A 22,393-nucleotide genomic window follows, 5' to 3' on the forward strand; every position below is an offset into this window, starting at 1 on the left:
AAAGGAAAGGAAAGGAAATGCGCTTCAGGAGTTCTGTTCTCCGTAGTTGATAGTGCTTTACTTTTGCTTCTCAGTCGGGTCCATTAACATGCAACTAGCATTTGCTGCTCTTCCACTGCACTCTCGTCAGTCTAGGTTTAGTTTGAACATGTGGCAAACTGGTTAATGCATGACATGCACATGGATAAGCCGCCAAGAAGAACAGAAGAATAGTTAAGTGGGATAAAAGCAATCTCTGGTCTGGAGAGAAAGTAATAAGAGAGGGATGGTCCAATGTTAGAAAGGTGCAGTTACTTTTCAGACTGTGGCTAAATACTTCCAAAGCATTGAAAGCACCTAATGTGTAAAGGATACTGTCAGGAGTACCATGCCACTACCTATCATTCCTAAATATTTAATCTGATGGAGAAGCTGCTGTTATTTACTGTATCAATGCAATGTTGGGACTAGCCGCTCTGAGCCCGGCCTTGGCTGGGGAGGGCGGGGTATAAATAAAAATTATTATTATTATTATTATTATTAGATATTGCTGGGAAGCCAGTGAGTATTTTACCTGGGGAGCCAACCTTCCCAGCTAATTTGTTGCATCTCAAATTTCAGCATCCATCTGGGCAAGGGTAACAAAATGTTTTGCGCTCCAATCGTTTATAGTTAATTTTCAAATCAGCTCATATTTATGTACATCTTTAAATGGATCCTGAATTCTAATAATCATCTGAAATGAATTCAGTGTCTTCATTGTGTTCAGCTATATGACTTTTAAAACTGGCTACATTTAAAAAAGCAGAAATGCGAAGATCTGAAGTGCAAATGAGACACCTACTCAGTAATTGGCACAAATGCAATTGTTTTTGTTTGTTGCATCCTATTGCCCTAAATTTTTGTGATCAGTGTTTCTTTAAAAATGTCACAAATGGGAGGAAGGATAGTCATGGTACTTTGGGGCATATTATTTCTAAAACTGCCATCAATTCACATCAACCTTTGTTTTATATTTAGAGAAACATGTTTTGAATTATTTTTTTAAATTATGATGTTTATGTCCATGGTTAACATGGAACAACCCAGGATACACCAGAAAGCCAAAAATGTATTGAATATTTTTCCTCCCTGGCAGATCTGGGTCTCAGATCCTTGCAGAATCATCTACTGTGCACACATCTCCTCTTTCAAGCTTGGCCAACATACCGGAAAACAGAGAGAGATCCATTGCATCCAGTCTCCCAATAAATCACTAATGCTGCTTTGTTGTCATTGCTACCATTGAGTTCCGGGGGAATCTTCTATTAAGCAAGGTCAAGGGTGGAGAAACGATGGAGCAAAAAAAAAAAATGCTATTAAAAATAATGGTCTTGCCAAGAAAAAAATAAAATCCTCCATTCTGCATTACTAAGTCATGACTGGAAGGCCAAAACAACAATAAAATATAATCTAAAAACTTAAAATATAATCTAAGTCCCAAAACTATGAATAAAGAAATACTGTAAAATAAACAAATAAAAGACCAATGGCTGTTGTACTGTGTATTCCTGCATTGTTATCTGGGAACTAGAAATGTTCCAGTGCTTGGACTTCATCACTAATGAATGGTCCACTGTGCTGTGTCTTCCATGAAATCCCTGTATTTCTTCTCTACATCCTACCAAACGTCTGACCCAAGAACTGCTTTTTTGCCATTAGAGTAAAATACAGAGATTAAATAACTCTTTATTTAGCTTGCAGTACTCTAATCTCAGACTTTGGGTTTTACACAGCAGCACCATTTATACTTCAGATGGATACAACTGCTGATGCAACTCCGGTTCTACTACAGGTTAGGAGCACTGGCCTATACTCTAGTATTCATTTTAATACAAAATTGTTTTGTCATGGAATGATTTGTCCCATGACAGTAGACATCTGTCATGTATGAGTTTACTGCATTACAGCGGTTTCACTAGAAGACCCTCAGAGTCCCTTTCAGAAGGTAAGCCATTTGGGAAGAACCCAATAATAATAATAATAATAATAATAATTTATTATTTATACCCCGCCCATCTGGCTGAGTTTCCCCAGCCACTCTGGGCGGCTCCCAATCAGTATTAAAAACAATACAGCATTACATATTAAAAACATCCCTAAACAGGGCTGCCTTAAGATGTCTTCTGAACGTCAGGTAATTCTTTATCTCTTTGACATCTGATGGGAGGGCGTTCCACAGGGCGGGCGCCACTACCGAGAAGGCCCTCTGTCTGGTTCCCTGTAACCTCACTTCTCGCAATGAGGGAACCGCCAGAAGGCCCTCGGCGCTGGATCTCAGTGTCGGGGCTGAACGATGGGGGTGGAGACGCTCCTTCAGGTATACAGGACCGAGGCCGTTTAGGGCTTTAAAGGTCAGCACCAACACTTTGAATTGTGCTCGGAAACGTACTGGGAGCCAATGCAGATCTCTCAGAACCGGTGTTATGTGGTCCCGGCGGCCACTCCCAGTTACCAGTCTAGCTGCCGCATTCTGGATTAATTGCAGTTTCCGGGTCACCTTCAAAGGTAGCCCCACGTAGAGTGCATTGCAGTAGTCCAAGCGGGAGATAACTAGAGCATGCACCACTCTGGCGAGACAGTCTGCGGGGAGGTAGGGTCTAAGCCTGCGTACCAGGTGGAGCTGGTAGACAGCTGCCCTGGACACAGAGTTAATCTGCGCCTCCATGGACAGCTGTGAGTCCAAAATGACTCCCAGGCTGCGCACCTGGTCCTTCAGGGGCACAGTTACCCCATTCAGGACCAGGGAATCCTCCACACCTGCCCGCCTCCTGTCCCCCAAAAACAGTACTTCTGTCTTGTCAGGATTCAACCTCAATCTGTTAGCCGCCATCCAACCTCCAACCGCCTCCAGGCACTCACACAGGACCTTCACCGCCTTCACTGGTTCTGATTTAAAGGAGAGGTAGAGCTGGGTGTCATCTGCATACTGATGAACACCCAGTCCAAACCCCCTGATGATCTCTCCCAGCGGCTTCATATAGATATTAAAAAGCATGGGGGAGAGGACAGAACCCTGAGGCACCCCACAAGTGAGAGCCCAGGGGTCTGAACACTCACCCCCCACCACCACCTTCTGGACACGGCCCAGGAGGAAGGAGCGGAACCACTGAATAACAGTGCCCCCAGCTCCCAACCCCTCTAGACGGTCCAGAAGGATGTTATGGTCGATGGTGTCAAAGGCCGCTGAGAGATCCAGCAGAACTAGGAAACAGCTCTCACCTTTGTCCCTAGCCCGCCGGAGATCATCAACCAGCGCGACCAAGGCAGTTTCAGTCCCATGGTGAGGCCTGAATCCCGATTGGAAGGGATCCAAATGGTCCGTTTCCTCCAGGCGTGCTTGGAGTTGTTCAGCAACCACCCGCTCAATCACCTTGCCCAAGAATGGCAGATTTGAGACTGGGCGATAGTTGGCCAAATTGGTCGGGTCTAAAGATGTTTTTTTAAGAAGCGGTTTAATGACCGCCTCTTTCAGCGGGTCTGGGAAGGCTCCCTCACAGAGGGAAGCATTCACCACCCCGCAGAGCCCATCACCCAGCCCTTCCCGGCTCGCTTTTATCAGCCAGGATGGGCAAGGATCAAGGAGACAGGTGGTCGGTTTCACTCGTCCAAGCAGCCTGTCCACATCCTCGGAGGTAACAGATTGGAATTGATCCCATGTAACAGGACCAGACAGAACTCTAGCACTCTCCAGCCCTGGCCCTGCTCCCACGGTGGAGTCTACCTCCTTCTGAATCTGAGCGATTTTATCTGCAAAAAACTTTGCAAAAGCATTGCAGGAGATCTTGGGGTCCCTACCAGGCCCCGGTGGTACAGGTGGTTCTGATAGATTGCGAACCACCTGAAAAAGTCTCCTGCTGCTGTTTTCTGCAGATGCAATGGAGGCGGCGAAGAAGGCCCTCTTCGCCGTCGCCATTGCCACTTGGTAGGCTCGACGTTGAGCTCTAACCCGTGTCCGGTCTGATTCAGAATGAGTTTTCCGCCACCGGCGCTCTAGCCGTCTCAACGATTGTTTCATCACCCTCAGCTCCGGGGAAAACCACGGGGCTGTCCGGGCTCCATGCAGTCGGAGAGGGCGCTTCGGAGCCAGACAGTCAATAGCCCTGGTTAACTCCGCATTCCAGCGGGCCACCAGGGAATCAGCTGAAAGGCCATCAACTTGGGATAGAGCATCCCCTACCACTCTCTGGAAGCCAATTGGATCCATTAAGTGGCGGGGGGCATGACAATGTTTTTTGGAATGTTTAGAGATGATGAACATATGCAGAATTTTCCTGGTATACCAACGCTAACTTCAGTCTGTCTGTTTTTGGACATCTAAGATGAATGATGCAGGTGGAAACGCAATCAATATTTTTACAAAATCTATGGACAGGAATGCTACTTAGCATTATGATGGCCACCGCCTATCCAACACTAGATATAAAACCATAGTATTAAGATAGAGAATTATATAATCCATGTTAAGTTCTTTAAAGTGGATAGCCTCCTAGATTGCTAGAAATTTTAATCTGTTCTTGATATAAGCATGCTCATTAAATAGTGCAGATATAACATACTATTACTGATGACACTTTACATTGCAGGGCCTCATTTTAAAATCAAAGATGTCCTCACTAAATTTAATTTGTAAGCATGACTGCTCTGCTTTGCTTTGCAATGCTTGCAGTTAGGCCACAGAATATAATTAATTCTGCTTTCTATCTAGGGACTTTTAACCATTAATCTACCTAATTGTTAATATATATTTTTGTATGATTTGTGCCTTTCTATCTTCCTGGTTCACTTATTCTGTTTTTAATTCAGTTACTCAAACTCATAACATCCTTAAGCACCTATAGTGGCCCAATCATTTAGGAAGGCAGCAGTCTAATAACTTTAACTGAAAATACAACATTAACGAAGTAGGATGACAAGTCTATAGCCAATTAGTCAGTTTACTGAGCAGACTTCTGAACACTTGATTATTTGTTAACAAATAATCTTCAAAATATTTTGTGGGCTTGATCCCTATGTGTATTTTTAAAAATCACAAACTGTTAATAAATTAAAAGCATAAATACTTTAGCCAGTTATCCCCTCCAGATTATATTCCTGTCACTTTTAAAAATACCAGGTATGATTGTGTGTCTGTTATCAGATCCTTTACTTAGCGATCTGTAGGTGCCCTCTTAAGTGCACTGCTAGAATTACTATAATACGTATACTGCACATAAATGAATAGTTAGATTTCAACAACCTATTGCACAAACCCGATCAACCATTTTAACTCAGAACCACAATATTAATTTAAGGTATCCAGGTTTGTGGATACATTTATAGAAAAGATAAAAATATGATATTTCACATTTGCAATAAAAGCATTTTCACATTTTCACTCTCCCTCTCTGCTTTACTAAAAGGAAGTACCAAGTTTCTTTCCCCCTCCTAATAACATTTGTTAGCTAGCAAATGGGTCTATGGCCTAGCCTGCTTTAAACACATGGTGTGTGCACCCCTTCCCCAAAGAGAGCTCACCCACCCCCCAGTATACCAACCACATCACTAAAAATTAAAGTTGAATTATGCATCAGCACTTGTGAGAAGCAGTGCCGAGCACTCACAACACCAAGGGCATATCACTGAATGAGACTGAAGCTTTTGGGGTTTCTTTTTTTAGATTTAAAGGGAAACCTCCTTTACCCATTTTTTCTTTTCTCTAATTACTTCTCACTCTGCTTCTCACTTGGGACATGAAAATGAGGCTGGAGCCGTAGTGTTAGTCAATGCAGAGATCCATTTTTGTATCATATTTGTGAGATTGCTTGCAACTGTATTAAGTTTCACTACATACCCTGTTAAAGGTTTTTTCTATTTACAGAGTGGCTTGGAATGGCAGCTAAGTCCCTATGTAGATACAGGCACAGAGAGAAAAACAGAAAGTTTGGGGCGAGTTCCCCCCTCCCCCCTTAGAATTAATTACTTCTCTAAAAATAACCAACATGCTATTCACAGTCTTTCAAGACTGTTCGTCAAGTGATGCCTTTTCCCAGGGCTCAGGAGAAATTAGAAAAAGGTAAAAAATGCTGACCCGTCACTGTCTGTCTGCTTCAATGGGTGCTTGGAGCTCAGAGTATGACTCAACAAGTGGACCAAACTACTAGACGAGACAAAAAAAGAACAGAAACAAACCCTCTTGCACCTAGCAAGCTGAAACATCAGGGCCATGTGTCCTAGCTTGTCCACCAACCTGCTGCAGGTCAATGACTCACGGAAGACGGCCTTCATTGACTGTTAGCTGAAAATGCTCAACATTTGCTTAAGTGCTCTACAGGAAACCAGACTCACTTCTAATGGCAACCTCCAATAGAAGAACTACACCTTTTTATGGCAAAGAGGGCATCGAGAAGAACCATGTATTCATGATGTAGAAACTCTCTTCTGTCTGCAATAGAACTGCCAACAGAGGGCTCAGAACACTTGTTCTTCCTCTGCCTCTCAACCACATCATCCAGTTAACATCTTGAGCATCTACACTCCCACCATGTGCTCTGACATACGAACAATGGACAAGTTCTATGAAGAACTAAACCAAGCTGTCAGGAGGGTTTGAGCTTGCAGACACCTAGCCCTGCTGGGATATTTCAATGCCAGAGTTGGGGGCAAGTGTCACACATGGGACTACTGCATAGGCTACTTTGTATCACTGCCTCTGCATCACAGACATGTTCTTCACTCACAAATGTATGAATGCATGAAGAAAGCCTTTGGATCAACAGTCAGGAAAACTACTTCACGAAAATCAGCACAGACTGCAGCAAGCAGATAAACCGATGGGCAGAGCACTATCATGAACTGTCCTTCCCCAAAACACGGTTGCTGATGCAGCAGTTGACAGCATCCAGACTCTACCTGTCTTGGAAGAGCTGGATCTCCCTCCCTCTCGCCCTTAATGAGCTGAAGAACAGCATCAACTCCCATGCATGTGGTAAAGCCCCAAGACAAGAGAGAATCCCAACAGAAGTGCTGAAAGCCAGCTGCAATGGCAGGCTCTATCCCAAGTCAGAATGTGGCTTTAGAGCTCAGAGGTCAACAGCCTACATGATTTTCTCACTGCATCAGCTGCAGGAAAAATGCCAAGAGCAGAGACACCCCTTGTACATCGCTTTCATAGACCTGATGAAGGCCTTTGACCTCATCAGCCCAAAAGGGCTCCTCACACTGCTCAATAAGAAAGAATGTCCACCTAAGCTCCACAAGATCATTGTGTCCTTCCTTCCACAAGCACAAGTGCTGCACCATCCGGTATGATAGCTCATCCTCAGATGCCTTCCCTATAAAGCGTGATGTGTGTTCTCTTTTTGGCATATTCTTCTCCCTGCTGCTCTCAAATGCTTTCAGCTCAATTTAAAACAGTGTGTACATCCATTCAAGGAGCTATAGGGGTCCGTTTAACCTAGAACATCACCGTGCCACAATAGAAGTATGGTGGGCCCTTATCCAAAAGATGTTGCTTGCAGATGATGCAGCCTTGCCAGCACACTCTGTGGAAGCTCTACATATTCTTATCAACCATTTGCCCAAGCCAACATGGAGTTCAGCCTTATCATCAGCCTGACAAAGACCAACATCTTAAGTCAGGATGTTGCCAGCACTCTGTGCATCAGCACTGGTGACCACACGCTTGAGGTGGTAGATGATTTTGTCTACCTGGGTGCCACCAATATGCATAACCAGCAACCTCTCCATTGACACTAAGCTGGACAAGCATATTGGCAAGGCAGCTACAGCAATGGCTCATCTCTCCAAAAGGGTATAGGAAAATGCTAACTACTAGGCTTGCATGTTGAGCACTTTGTTTTATGGTAGTGAGATGTTGCACCAAAGCACCTCAGGGAAGCTGTGCCTGCAGCCGCGTGGAAGAAGCAAAGGGGGGAGAGAGCGGGGGGTGGGCAAGCAGTGGCAAGAAAGATGCGGCAGGGGGGGGAGAGGTGGCAGTATGCTGTACCAGCATGTATCACCTCAAAAAAAGCTTGATAAAGGGTCTGGAAATCAAGCCTTATGAAGGACAGTGGAGGGAGTTGAGTATGTTGAGCCTGGAAAAGAAGAGACTGAGAGGATATATGATAGCCATATTCAAATACATAAAGGCCTTTCACATGAATGATGGAGCAAGCTTCCTTTCTGTTGCTCCAGCGGGCAGGGCCCAAACCAATGGATTCAAATTACAACAAAGGAGATTCTAACTAAACTTCAGGAAGAACTTTCTGATGGTAACACAGCTGTTTGACAGTGGAACAGACTTCTTCAGAAGGTGGTGGACTCTCCTTCATTGGAGGTTTTTAAGCAGTGGTTGGATGGCCATCTGTCATGTCTGCTTTAGTTGAGATTCCTGCATTGTAGGGGGTTGGGCTAGATGACCCTTGGGGTACCTTCCAACTCTACAATTCTATGATTCTACTATCTGGATGAAATTCCACCACTGAAGTATTTTTTAAAAAAAACTTAGAAAAGTTCCTGAAATGACATGGTAGTGCACTGAGGAAAGGATGACATTGCTTCTTTTCAAACCAGCACTGAATAGGTACTCTAGAGAAGAGGTAGCATAGCAGAATCATGTGGTGTCCTGAAGGTACATCATCTTAAAAGAAAGAGAGAAAGAAAAGAGCTAACAAAACGAAGCCAGCAAGTGTTGTTTGTGATGTAACAGGCTTGGTCAAGTGCCCAAGACAATCATGCATCCCATTCACCTATCAAAGCAATCTTCTTGAAAGTCCCACTGACAAAAGTGCCTGCCTATAGTAATTTCTTGGCAAATCTGCAAACCTGAAATCAAATGAGTTTTCAGAAATGCCTGTATCTATCATATTTGTTGGTTCACAGTGAGACGGAGGGCTGGGCGGAATCATGCAACGGAGTAGTCACCCTGTGACCTCTGCCATCACTTACATGTTGCCATTAAGTGTTGGACTTGAACATGGAAAACTCAGGTTCGCATTCCTGCTCAGCTCTGAAGATCAGTGGGCACGGGGCAAGTCTCAGCCTAATCTCTCTTAGTTGTTCCGAGGCTAAAACAGTACCATGACTGATTGGAAGAGGAAGAATGTGAATCACAGTAAGACTAGGGGCCACAGGAGCAGGACTTCCATTTCCAGGATTCCAATAATACATATATGAAGCAATTCCTCCTTGGGTTTGCCTTCATTCTGCACACTCCTCCCTGTATTTGCCTACAGCCCTGGGAATTCCTAAGCGGCACAGATGGAGCCCCTGCTGCATCCATCCTAACATTGACAAATCAGCCAGAGTGTTTAACTTCCTCATTTGCTGCTTGAGGATCAAGTTTCTATGGAGAGAGACCCTCAAATCCTTTCAATCAATTCTGCTTTTCATCTCTGCAGTCCCATGGGTGTTCTCTTAAGTGCTTATCTCTGAAGAAGTCTGAGGTGATAACAACACCCAAGGGAATTCCACCATGATCCCAGGGTTAAAATTGTTTCTCTTTGCTGAATAAGGCAAAAAGTGGCAGAACGAAGGGAGGGGAGGCAGGTAGTTGAAACAGGAAACCCAAAGAAAGTTAAGAATGCATATGAATTAAGTTAAGCTTTCCATACAAATTCTATCCACTGAGATAAAAATACAAATAAATGGAAAGGCTGTAATGGGCTGGGGGTGGAGAAATAGAAAAGATTATTAGGCAAAGAATGATAGCATAGCTGTTGCATTCCATCTTCACTGCCCAACGCTGTAAAAGGATAGTTTCCCTTCAAGGGGAAACTGTTCCCCAGTAGGAAGATGATAAGGGACTTATGTATAATTTGTGCATGGCTATTTTGATTCCACTCAAATCACGTCATTTATTTCCTCATGTGCAAAGCAGTCCCTTGAAAAGACAACTACACCATAGAGGTAATATATAAATCAGATACTGCATACATAGTCTTCAATCATTTATTAGCTTACATGCTTATTTGTGGGCCATTATTAACAGCAACTGCTATATTTCTCTGCAACTTCTTATATTCCAAGTCAGTAGTAGTAACCAATGTTTTTGGCAAGCGTGCCATGAAGCCCTAAGTATGAGGCAGTGCTACAATCTTATTTATTTCATAAAATTTATACACCACTTGATTGTAAAAAGCACACCCTCAAAGTGATTTCTACAAAAAGGTAAAACAGTATGATCAAGAAAAAGCCACAACCGTACTTTGAAACATACTAAGGTTAAAATACCAAAACAAATTGAAATTATCTCAACTCTCTTAAGCATCTGGGTAGGCTTGTCTAAACAAGAATGTTTTTGCAGGCGCCCACCAAAAAGAGTACAGTGAAGGCACCTGCCTGATCTGAATTGGCAGGGAGTTCCAAAGGGCAGGTGCTGCCACACTAAACGGTCAAGTTCTTACAAATGCAGAGCAGGCGCCTATTATGTGGCACCTGTAGCAGTGCTAGTTGCGCTGATCAAAGAGGTCAGGTGGGCACATGTGGAGCAAGGTGATCTCGTAAATGCACAGTACATGTGTACTGTGACTCATGGAGGGTTGGACCACTGAGTTCCAACTGATGAGGAGACCAACCCCAGACACTTCCTGGAGGGGGGGCGTAGCTGGGTCTGCACCACAATGAATGAAGATGATGATGGTGATGATTGGCCTAACAAATGGACCATTGATATAAGTAAGGTCTTTTTCTTTTGCCCCTGTGATACTATCAAAATACATAGTATGTTGGTACAATGATCTGTGCATTCTGTATGTGTGCAGACTCCCTTCTACATATTGCCTGGAATGGGGGTTTGATTGATAATAAGTCAGTAGGGCCAACTGGCCCCCAACCACACCTCCCAAGAGAACAGTATTTCTTCTAACTCTATCTAAGAAGTGTGAGATAAAAAATAAAATAAAATATTACAAATAAAATGAGGAAACATTTTCATATCGCCAAGCACAATCTTTTTATACATTGGGGGGCCCAATGTGTGCGTTGTTTCTATTGGTAAGTGATTGGTGAGTCCAAGATACCCTTAGAAATATTAAGCCCAGCATTTCAGGCACTGGTGAACTATTGCTGCCAACTGGAAAACTGAGGCTATATGTGTAGCTATCAAGAGAGGCTAAAAATATATGACTAGTCCAGGCATAGGCAAACTCGGCACTCCAGATGTTTTGGGACTACAACTCCCATCCTCCCTAGCTAACAGGACCAGTGGTCAGGGATGATGGGAATTGTAGTCTCAAAACATCTGGAGTTTGCCTGTGCCTGGACTAGTCATTCACATACACCTTTGCAGATAGTGCTTATTCCATTTCAGTGTGAAGACCAACATGTGAAGAAACTGCTAAATTTCTCCCCCTAGTGACTGCAGAGCTTTAATCATTTATGAGCTATCATGAGAGAGGGCTTGAAAATTGTCGCCCTGTCTATCTAAGCCCTAACTTCAGTTTTCCACACACATCTTAAGACGATAATTTTTAAAAGCAGGGAATAAACCCAGTGAATACTGTAGTGCCTACTTCCAAGTAGATGTGCAGAGGGTTACACTATGTGGTTCTTTCCTCACCAGTTCATATTCCTACATTGTCCCACTAAAGGGTATGGAAAGGCACGGTAGTGCCTAAGGCAAAGTCTACTGAGACATGACAGATTCCATCATAATTCTTCTACTCACCCCAGCAAAGATAAAGCACTGTTAATTCACTTAATCTCCTATCCCAGGCACCTCTACTGCTTGTGCATGGAGATTTATTGACCGTTTCCTTTAGTCCATCATACTCTAGGCTTTTCTGGGATATCAACAGGAATTTACGGCCTATGGAAGTTAAATAAGCTGCAAAAAAAGTGCTCTCCTTTGTCACTTTGTATTAGGCTGCCCCACACCTATCTGTTACCTCTTAGCTATGAGGGCAGGACTTTGGGGCAGAAGTCCAGAACCTCACTCAACAGAGTAAGCAAGAAGACTGCCAAACATAGCAGGCCTGACTGACCACCTTTTGAAGTAGAAACAAAGTAAGGGAAAACCTCAAAGAGGGAGAAGAGTCGGTAGAAGAAGGTTGGAAGAAATTTAAAGACTATCTACAGAAACATTGTAAAATTAAGGAATGTTAGAAGGATGCTGGAATGAAGTTATGTGGTTTTAGCAGTAATGTTACAAAGGAGTATGTAAAAATGGATTGTTAACAGGTGAGAATGTAAAGTTACAATATATTAAGATAAATTATTAAGATAAAAACAAAGATGGAAAGGACTTGCTGAATTAACTAACTGAACTAGAACACAAAAAAGGGAGGTGTGAGGAGGTCAAGGAAACAAGCAAATGAAAGATAAGATATGGAAAAATTGATTTGTTTTTAATTGTTTCTATTTTTCTGTATTTTGTATTTTTTGTTTTATTTTCTTTTATTTTTGTAATTTTGTTGAAACTTCAATGAATATTATTTTTTTAAAAAAAGAAAAAAAAGAAAACCTCAAAGGTCATCTGCGCCCCTGCCAGTACAGATAATTCACATAACCAACTAAAGAGCCTGTCAGCAGCCTATCAGACTGCTATGTTTAGACATTAAAATTACCTATCTAAAAAAACCCCTTTTGCTCAGTTTTCCAGCTTCGAATGCTAAGAAAGGAAATTGCTTCAATCAACTAAACCCTTGAGGAGCTGGAAGTTTATTGGACATAAAGAGCTCTGCTGGATCAGGTCAAAGGTCATCAAGTCCAACATCTTGTTTTCACAGTGTCCAGATGCCAACGGGAAGACCACAGCCAGGACCCAAGTGCAACAGCAACTCTTCTTCCTTGTGTTCTCCAGCAACTGGTATTCAGAGGCATCCTGCCTCCAACAGTGAAGATAGAACAACAAAGCCATGCCACTGATAATCGTGTCCTGGCTGGTATGTAGGAGAACAACTGTAAGAGTTGTTGTGTGCAAGCGGAAGGGCTGGGAGCTGGAGGGAGAGACATTCCTTGCTCTGTGCTGAACATAATCTGTGGCTTTGGGCACCCCTGGAAACCTAACGGGAAGCCAAATCTATGGGAGTGTTAATGCTGTGAGCCCTTCCATCCTATGCTCAGTGTATAGGTGTAAACAAAACTTTAAATATATATAAAGTATAACTATTTATCTTAAAGACACTGCAACCTCCGCTGACCTTTATCCCAAGGAAACTGAATCTTGGGTAAACACTTGGAACCCCTGGATTCTCTTGCCAGTCAGAAATTGAGGTAGTGTGTAATAATATTATTTTTTAAGTTTAGTTGCTAGAACTGTACACAGTATTCCAACAGTGGTCACACCATGGATTTGTACAACAGCATTATAATATCGGCAGTTTTATTATCAATCCCTTACCTAATGATCTCTAACGTGGAATTTGCCTCTTTCACAGAGCTGCTGCACACTAAGTGAAAATCTTCATGACCACAATGTCCATTTCTGGTCAGTGTGACACTATTGGATTTCCTTGGCAATTATCCATTTACATATATGTTGAGTTTGATAGCGCTATGGTCACTGTCCCCATTCAGTTCAACAGCATCATGTACATCCCACTTCTGCTCCTGGGCACCACTTCTAATTAAATCCAGTATCACCACATCTCAGATCCCTGATCAAGGGGAACAGCCATTATGGGTATCTGGACATGTTACCTCTTTGCAGTGACTGGCACACACAAGCACCCATTCTATGTGAGGGTAATTGAAATCACCCATTACTACAGCATTTCCTCCTCTGGATGCCTCCTTTGATTTCATTTCCCATCTCAAGATCACCCTGTGCTTTTTGTACAGTGGGATAATTATATGTTCCCAGTACTTAACTACTCTTGGATCCCAGCATTACCACTCACAGTGATTCTGTGGAGAAGTCTGTCCCTTTTTGGATTCCTAGCTTCTTGGTCTCTTATGTCCTCTGTGATGTACAGAGCAATATCACCTCATATATATTGTGTTTATAAATGATGAACAGATGAGGTCACTTCCAAGGTAACTTTGTGGCTTCACGTGCATAGAAACCTTGACATCATCACAACTAGCTGTCAAGTGACTGAATTAATTGTTCTACATCCAGATTCTCAGAGTAGGCAAAGGCACCGGTATTAAAATGCTTAAATGTTTCCATAGTCCATGATCACATAGGACCGTTTAAGATGAAAAGCCTCAGGAATCAGGATAAAATCCAGCTCATTTCCCTCTCACTCAGGTATCCTGCAAATTCCACATGAGCCTATTTATTTGAATTAGTCTGGCTTTTTATCGTGGGGAGGGGTGGGGAGAGATGGTGACTATTTTTACACAAGAACCAGCCAACTATTTCAGGAGAGACTGAATAACATAAAAGGGAGGGCATGCAATAGTTAAAGAGTCATTTAATATGTTTGATAAAGATGTGTTCTCACTTCTAAGCGAATTGGGTCTAAGCTGGAATCAGAATCCAGAATTGAATGAAACTATCAACTTGAGGAATCCTTCTGAGTAACAAGCCTAGCACAATTATTACCCATTCTATAATAAGTCCTGAGTACATGCCATGTTCATAATAAAATATCCCCCAAGTTACACTGCAGACTACTATAGTATACATGGTGTTTTCATTAGCAAATGCTTGCTTTTTAAACAAAGTTTCCAAAAGCTCAAAACTGTCAATATAAATATAAATAACATAAATAACACTTCAACACACACAGTTTCAAATGCAAAGAATGCTGTAAATACTAAGCAAAGCAGGGAGAAAGACATGATGCAATGGTGTGTAAGTCAGTGATTTTAAAACACCCTCCAACATACCTAGTATGAAGCCAACACGCTTAAAGCAAATATATGAGCTGCAGCTTAGCTCATCTGCATACACATCAAGACTCATTTAACTGTTAGCTCTGAATGAAAACCTACTCTCTAACACCCTTATCTTGCTTATTCTCATGGTGCACTTTGAACTTCAAAGCTATTATTTTACTCAGTTTGGCTCCCATCCTTCACAACTGAAATCTCACTATTTCTACTGAAATTAATGGGACTTCAGCGAGAGTAGCTGAATTGCAGTTTGGGAATTTAAAAGACCTATAAGGGTGTGTTTTGCTGCCCCTCCACATTATTTTTACAGCAGCAGTGGGTTTTGTGTCCAGCTGGCATCACGTGTGAGTTGATAAGAGAAACTTTTCTAACTGGACAAGGTTAAGTCTTATAGAAAGCAACCACTATGTTTGCCTGGTTCAGACAGAAAAGGCAGGAATAGTGAATTGTGGTACATAAAGGCAAAGGAGGAAACACCACAATCACAGAAAGATGAACTATAGGAAATGGCCAACACTGAGGCAGGGGGACAAGGACATACAGGGTGAATCTAAAGGCTACCACAAGACACTTGCTTGCTTTTGCTGCTACCATAGGCGCCGACTCCATGGGGCCTGAGGGGGCCCGAGCCCCCTCAAAAATTTGTTTGGGGGGGCTCTGCCCCCCCAATAATTTAAGAAAATTATTACCGTATTTTTCCCTCAAAAAGAGGAAGCGGCTGCTTTCCTGCATTCTGCCTCAGGGTCTTACTGCCCACCCTCCTCTGTTTCCTTTCTGTGTTTGCTCAAACGGAACAAAGAGCAGGGAAAGCCCCTCCCCTCCAGGCAAGCAGGCAGGAGGGAGAGGAGAGAGAGAGAGAGAGAGAGAGAGAGAGAGAGAGAGAGAGAGAGAGAGAGAGAGAGAGAGAGAGAGAGAGAGAGCGCACTCGGGAGCTGGCTGGCTTGGGTGGGTAGGTGAGGGAAAACTTTTGCCTTCCTTTCCTCCCTGCCGTTATACCCCTCCCCTGCATTCTTAGCCAGCTGCTTCTCTGCACACCCCTCTCGTGCTCCTTGTCCGTTCTGTGTTTTTCCTTCCCTCCCCACTTAAAATGTGGTTTAAAAGCATGGATCCACATGGATCCTCAGGATCTTTGCATTGGGTCACCCCAAATTCACCAACAGATCACATAGCATGTCCATGGCTACAGCCTGCCCCCCCAAAATCACGTACCCACTGTTGCCTGGGGCTGCAGTGGTGCAAAAATGTGGTTAAAAAGCATGGATCCACAGGGATCCTCAGGATCTTTGCATTGGGTCACCCCAAATTCACCATCAGATCACATAGCATGTCCATGGCTACAGCCTGCCCCCCCAAAATCACACACCCACTGTTGCCTGGGGCTGCAATGGTGCAAAAATGTGGTTACAAAACATGGATCCATAGGGATGCTCAGGATCTTTGCATTGGGTCACCCCAAATTCACCATCAGAGCACATAGCATGTCCATGGCTACAGCCTGCCCCCCAAAAATCACACACCCACTGTTGCCTGGGGCTGCAATGGTGCAAAAACGTGGTTACAAAGCATGGATCCACAGGGATTCTCAGGATTTTTGCATTGGGTCACCCCAAATTCACCATCAGATCACATGTCTGTGGCCACAGCATGAAGCACAAAAATGATACATCATTAATATTCACCGCCCACGGTGGCAGCCAACCTCACAGGTTCACTTAAGGTCGGGGCAGCCCGGGGCTCGCCCCTTTCGTTCCCCCAGCAGCAGCGGTTTGGAGGTCTTGGCCCCCCCCCAATATTTTTTATAAGTCGGTATGGGCCCCCCCAATATTTTTTATAAGTCGGCGCCCCTGGCTGCTACAGACTACTCTTGAATTTCTCAGCAAGGATAAAGCTAAGATTTGTACACACATAGTACTTAATAGGCATGTAGTACTTTAAATTATGCAAAGTACTTCACATGCATTATCTAGTTGTTATCCTTACAACAGCATAGTATGGTAAGTGAGCACTTTTATTCCCGTTACTGGAGATAGGAGGGCCACTTCTCACCTACAGTACTACACCAGCCCATGACTCAAGGAACCAATTACTTGAAAAATCAGAAAATGTGACACTTCATATCTTTATAATCCTTACACTGGGGAAAAAGACAGATTACTAATGCACTAAGGAACATATTTGTATTTTCAAAATGCAGCCTGTACTGACCAGTGGGGTGGTGATGAGGAACTGGATCTGGACAAGGTGCCAGATTCCAAAATCCCCAACCCTCACAAAGCCAACTTTGACAGGTAGGTGAGACCACCAATCTATCAATCGCCAGATTACATGTGGGCAGCAGCAGGGGGGAGGGGATGATTAACATGTAGAGTCAAAACTACATATAGGCAAAACAACCCCTCGGAACTAATAAATTTTACCTTCTAGAATAGGTGCAAGATCTTGCGATGGCCTTGAGAGCCCAAGCAATAATCTCTCAGAGACCAGTAAGCAAGTAGAAAGCTTAAAAGCTCTTTCTGTGCCAGGAAAACCCAGTAAAAAAAGAGGTTTTAAGCCCTCTGCCTTGCATGCATTTAATTTGAATGATTACAGCTGACTAGCCACCACATGCGTAAAACTGCAACAGAGCAAGTGAAATCTACATAAGTTGCAATCCTACTGTAATGGCATCTAGTGGTTGACATCTGTCAAAGTTCAAAGGTGGTAACCGCCGATCAGCTGATTGGAACCTCATTTGAAGATGTGCTTTCAGCACCAATCCAATCACCAACCCAGCGTCAATCAAACAGTGCCTTCAAAGAGCCTTGCTCTGGAAAGGGGAAAAAACCACTCTGTTTCTGAACAGAGTGTTTTTTTCTAAGTGGAACTTCATTTCCCTATCTCCAGAAGAAGTGGTTTGGATTCAAAGCACTTACTCCAGTGCTTTAAACCCAAAGGAACTCCTCTAGGGAGCTCCCTAGTGCCATGGATCCTATTGGAGTACCAATCAGAGCTGAATGGGAGCCCTGCTTGCAAAGATAATATCATAGAATCATAGAGTAGGGAACCCAAAGGACATCTAGTCCAACGCCCTACAATGCAGTGGGGCAAGCAGCCATGGTTTGTGGGAAGCTGCCTTGTGGACCCAACTGGCAGCTGTGGCAGGCCTAATTAGACCCACAGGCTGCAGTTTCCCCACCATGATATGTATGGTAGGGGTAATGTGCATAACAACCAGCCACTGTGTGCATTCACCATACCTCATGGATGATGTGTGAATAACCTATTCATTAAGAAGAAACTGTGTGCACATTTTTCAATCATTATATATCCTCTCCAACAGGCCTTGGGGAACTTGCATATTTCAACCAATTTTTGTACACTCTCTGAACAATACACACTCTAGTCAAATTCACACTTTCCAATAAATGTGCCCTTTGTTCCTATCTCAAGTTCAGGGGTGAGCAGCCCATTGTCCAAAAGTTCCATGCAGAACACTGTATAATTTTATGCATGCACATAAACAGGACAGAACTTAATAGACTTAATTTGACGTAGTAATCTGACATTTGAATTAGCCCTTGCTAAATAAACTGATATTGGAATGGTTATTAGAAATCCCAATGCAACACTGTTGCCACAGTCATAGTTTTCTGCTTTGCATAAACTGACTTTCCTTTTAGACACAACGTAATTGTCTAGTTTATGGGAAAACCAAAGTTATCCAAGATGCTTCGACATGGTAATTTCCCCAGAAGTGGGGAAAGTAGTAGCTCCAAGAGATTATACCTAGTAGAGGTGGATTGCATGGCTATCATTTCTTCCTATCACAGGCATACTTGAATGATGAGAAAGCTTCCCCAGACTCAAATCAACATGGGCTTCCCTAAAACAAGCTAAAGGGGTATAAAAGGCTGCAGGCTCAACTAAAGGGTTTGCATGGTGAGGACAGCTTTGCCACAACCTACCTGGTGTGGCTTTGTGACCCACCTATGGGTCTCCACACACTGGTTGAAAACCTATGCATATAGGATTGCACTTCCTCTGAAGTACCGTTTTGCAGCTTAGGAATGCTGCTAGATTTGGCATTGCTGAATATCCAAGAGGTACTTGTGGCTGAGAGTGTGTTTGTCCAGCTTTGAGTGCTTACTGAATACCTTCCTCTTTCAACAAGCCTTGTATTTTGAGCTCTTTCTCAGCCTGCATCGGTATTGCAATTGCTTTTAAGATGCTTTCTTGTTTTATCACTTGTTTGCTGCTCTGGGTTCATCTGGGGAGAAGGGCTGGGATATAATTTTAAAAAATAAAAATAAATTGAGGTTGGTTAGGGACAGGCTTGAAAGTTAATTTTAAGCTCAGGCGCATTCTGCAGTGAAATTTCCTAATGCAAATCAGGAGCATGAACACAGCAAGGTCTAGAGATCTCACCTCTTGCACTGCCATGTGCACTTCCCAACTCTCACCCACCTCCACTATCTCCTTCACTTTTTCACTGACAATTATTTTCACTGACAATTTTGTGGCAGTGATGAGGACAGATACTGTTGTGTGGCCTTCATTAGGCTCTGAAACACAGCACTAGGACTCTGAGTCCCAAAATTTCAAGGATCAAAGACCTTAACAAAGGCCAGGGCAGCAACCTTTTTCATTGTCACCAAAAAGTATGTTTCATTGAGACAGGGCAGCTGTGTGGAAGGCAGTAGGGCCAGTGCCAGGAAAGTTAAGTACAAGCCGAAACTGAACTGTTTGGATAATTGGACTTCATAACCAGCTGGAAAGCTCCAAAGTGGAGGAGTTATATTCTCTCAACACCACAATTCTGAACTTTAACACTGCCAATACTGGACTCTATAGCAAGCACTATGTCTAACTGAGAACTATATTGGAACCTACATTTGAAAATGAGAGAATCAAAAATTAACTGCCCTATCAGAAGGATTCTGGCTCATTAATATATAGCATGTGTATTGCAGGTAGGTGGGCCAGAGGCGCACCTAGGCTGCCTTGCATCCCTGTGGAATGCCCACCCATCAGATGTCAAAGAACTAAACAACTATCTGACGTTTAGAAGACATCTGAAGGCAGCCCTGTTTAGGGAAGTTTTTAATGACTGATGTTTTAATGTATTTTTTATCCGTTGTTGGAAGCTGCCCAGAGTGATGTGGAAACCCAGCCAGATGGGTGGGGTATAAATTATTTACTACTACTACTACTACTACTACTACTACTACTACTACACCCTGGGCAAGGAGCTACCCTCCACCCCCATCCCTTCACCTGGAAGCCAGAGTGGAGGGCCTTTTGCACACACACACAGTCCTGCACCCTTGACAGGGGCCAACCTGGTCAACCCCTAGGTATGCTCCTGAGATGGCTCCAGTTAAAGGATATTTGGGAACAGATCTGGACACATCTGCCTAAGACCTTAGAGTGTTGCTGCCTAAAACAGTAGATTAGACAGTACTGGGTTAACTGTACAAGTGGTCTGGATCAGTATAAGGTAAAATACATGTTTCCAAAATAGAACCAAGCTTGTTTATGTATGAACCATATCACATGCCTTCCAGATGTTCAAAATGATCTTATACTTGATGCACATGCTTGCAAGTGAATAAATGCCTACGTAAAATATAAACATATTTCAAGCCATACAGGAGTTGAAATCTAGAAAAACTCTAGCTTAGCATCACTAAAGTGGAAAGCTTTGCAATCAAAGTGGGGTTTGGGTCAGCATTATTATTTTGACTGAGCACTATGATAAATTTTAAAATCGTATTTTATAAGAGTGTACTCTTTCATTTCTAAGAACTCACCTATCCTCGTCTGATATATTTAAAAATGCACTATCGCTCCTGACACAGCTGCCATATGCATGAGAAGTATGAGGTTGTTTCAGAAACTAACAGCAATTTTGACGTACAGCCTAGGCAGCCATTACTTCCAAAATGCCACACTGACAGTCTCTTTCTCAGACATATGGACTTGAAACTCTCTTCTAATCATTAGCGCTTTAGGCAAACCCAAGATTGTAGCTTACTCATGAATACAACTTTTCCCATTTTCATATGACTTCAGAAGATTTTCCTCAAGACTTCCCAGCATTTCCAAATGCAGACTGGGAAAATTCCTATGCTGATATAAGCAGGATATATATGGTGTGTTGCTTGATTCACTGATATTCCAAGTTCCATTGTGTTCCACTTTCTTTTTTCTTTTCCCTCTTCCACCCCCCTTTTTTGTAGTCATTGTGAATTGCAGATTAATTTCAGCCTCAGTTTGTACAAAGAATGTAAGCAAATGAAGTGCAAGACCAAAAGAACAGATGTGTCATCTTGTCACTTTCATTAGGCTTTCCCTTGGGGACATTATCATTCTCAGATGTTTCCAATAACCACATCTATCACAGGAGAATTTCCCCTGGCATCTGCAGACCATGGAAAGCAGTAACCAATGACGCCCCACAATTAGAGCCAAAACTAGAAAATGGGCACATGTATGCAAGTTCTTGGATTTGTTTTATACTGTAAATGCATACAACTATTCATCGGATGTGTTGCTGTGTGTATTCCTTCTGCTACAGTGCACTGCAAAGGCATTTCTAAGCGAAATGCAGTGACTGAATACAAGTCGATTTTCTGTTATGTGCACAAGAACATAAGAAGAGCCTGCTGGATCAGGCCAATGGCCCTTCTACTCCAGCATCCTGTTCTCACAGTGACCAACCAGATGCCAGGAGAAAACATGCAAGCAGCACAAGAACCAGGGCCAGATTTATATATGGGCTGAGCAGGCTGCAGCCCAGGGCCGCATAAACTGGGGGGGGCAGATTTATCTAGGCCCAGTTGCTTAGTAACATTAAACACTTGACGTATGAGTCTATGAGAGTTACACTAGCATGTATTTACTGTTTAGTAAAGTTCGTGGAGGCTTTATCATTTGATCCTGAGCAGCTTTAAAGTCAGCAATGAAGCATTACAAGAGTTCAGATCACTGTCTATCATTATATCATGCATTTTGAGAATGCATGAGGATGCTTTTATATCACTGTGAATCACAATATTTAATTTTGACTTTTTGTGAAAATGGTGAATAAACGATATGGAGGTGGTACTGGTAAAAGAAAGCGGAAAAAATAACAGAAGGAAATACTCAAAAGTTTAAAGCCAATCACGTCATATGGTTTGTACAGCAGGCAGAAACAGCCCTACATAAACCCTCAGATACAATACATTTATGTTTACAAAAAGAAGAAAATCAAGTACCGTAACTAGAATGACCAGTCTGAGCAGACCGTAGAACAACCAGTTTATATACAGAATGCAGCCTCCCAAGAACTTCACAGAGAACTGTTGTCAGTAACTACCTCTACAAGTAAAGAAACTTCTGGAGAAAAGTGTGAATGAAATGACAGGACCTACAGCCAAAGAATTAACACAAGGCGTTGAAGAAACATGCCACGAGACAGTTACACCAAAAGAAGCAGTTCAAGCGCATTACAGTCTTAAAGAATTGGAAAACAAAGCAGATGATCTCAGCAAAAAACCTTGCATTACAGACACAAAAATACCAACTGCACATGCTACTAGTGATTTCAGAGAAATCAGGTTTGCAGTTCACATCAAATAACAAGGAAATA

At 42.8% G+C, this 22,393-nt stretch overlaps 1 protein-coding gene and 2 long non-coding RNA genes across 17 annotated transcripts in view; 2 read left to right on the forward strand and 1 right to left on the reverse strand.

Moving 5' to 3' along the window:
- Positions 1–1,243, forward strand: part of LOC309379451 — a 59,334-nt gene extending 58,091 nt beyond the window's left edge. For both annotated transcript variants that reach the window (XR_014172497.1, XR_014172498.1), the window contains one exon: positions 1,118–1,243. This is a non-coding gene — a long non-coding RNA (uncharacterized lncRNA). The remainder of the gene's footprint in view (positions 1–1,117) is intronic.
- Positions 1–22,393, reverse strand: part of GRIN2B (glutamate ionotropic receptor NMDA type subunit 2B) — a 284,672-nt gene that overhangs the window by 215,380 nt on the left and 46,899 nt on the right. The window lies entirely within an intron of this gene.
- Positions 10,595–22,234, forward strand: LOC309379390. Its single transcript, XR_014172473.1, has 4 exons — positions 10,595–10,674; positions 13,120–13,212; positions 16,976–17,069; positions 21,947–22,234. It is a non-coding gene; the product is annotated as an uncharacterized lncRNA (long non-coding RNA).

This window comes from Podarcis melisellensis, assembly GCF_964234715.1.
Source record: "Podarcis melisellensis genome assembly, chromosome: 10".
Taxonomy (NCBI): Eukaryota; Metazoa; Chordata; class Lepidosauria; order Squamata; family Lacertidae; genus Podarcis; species Podarcis melisellensis.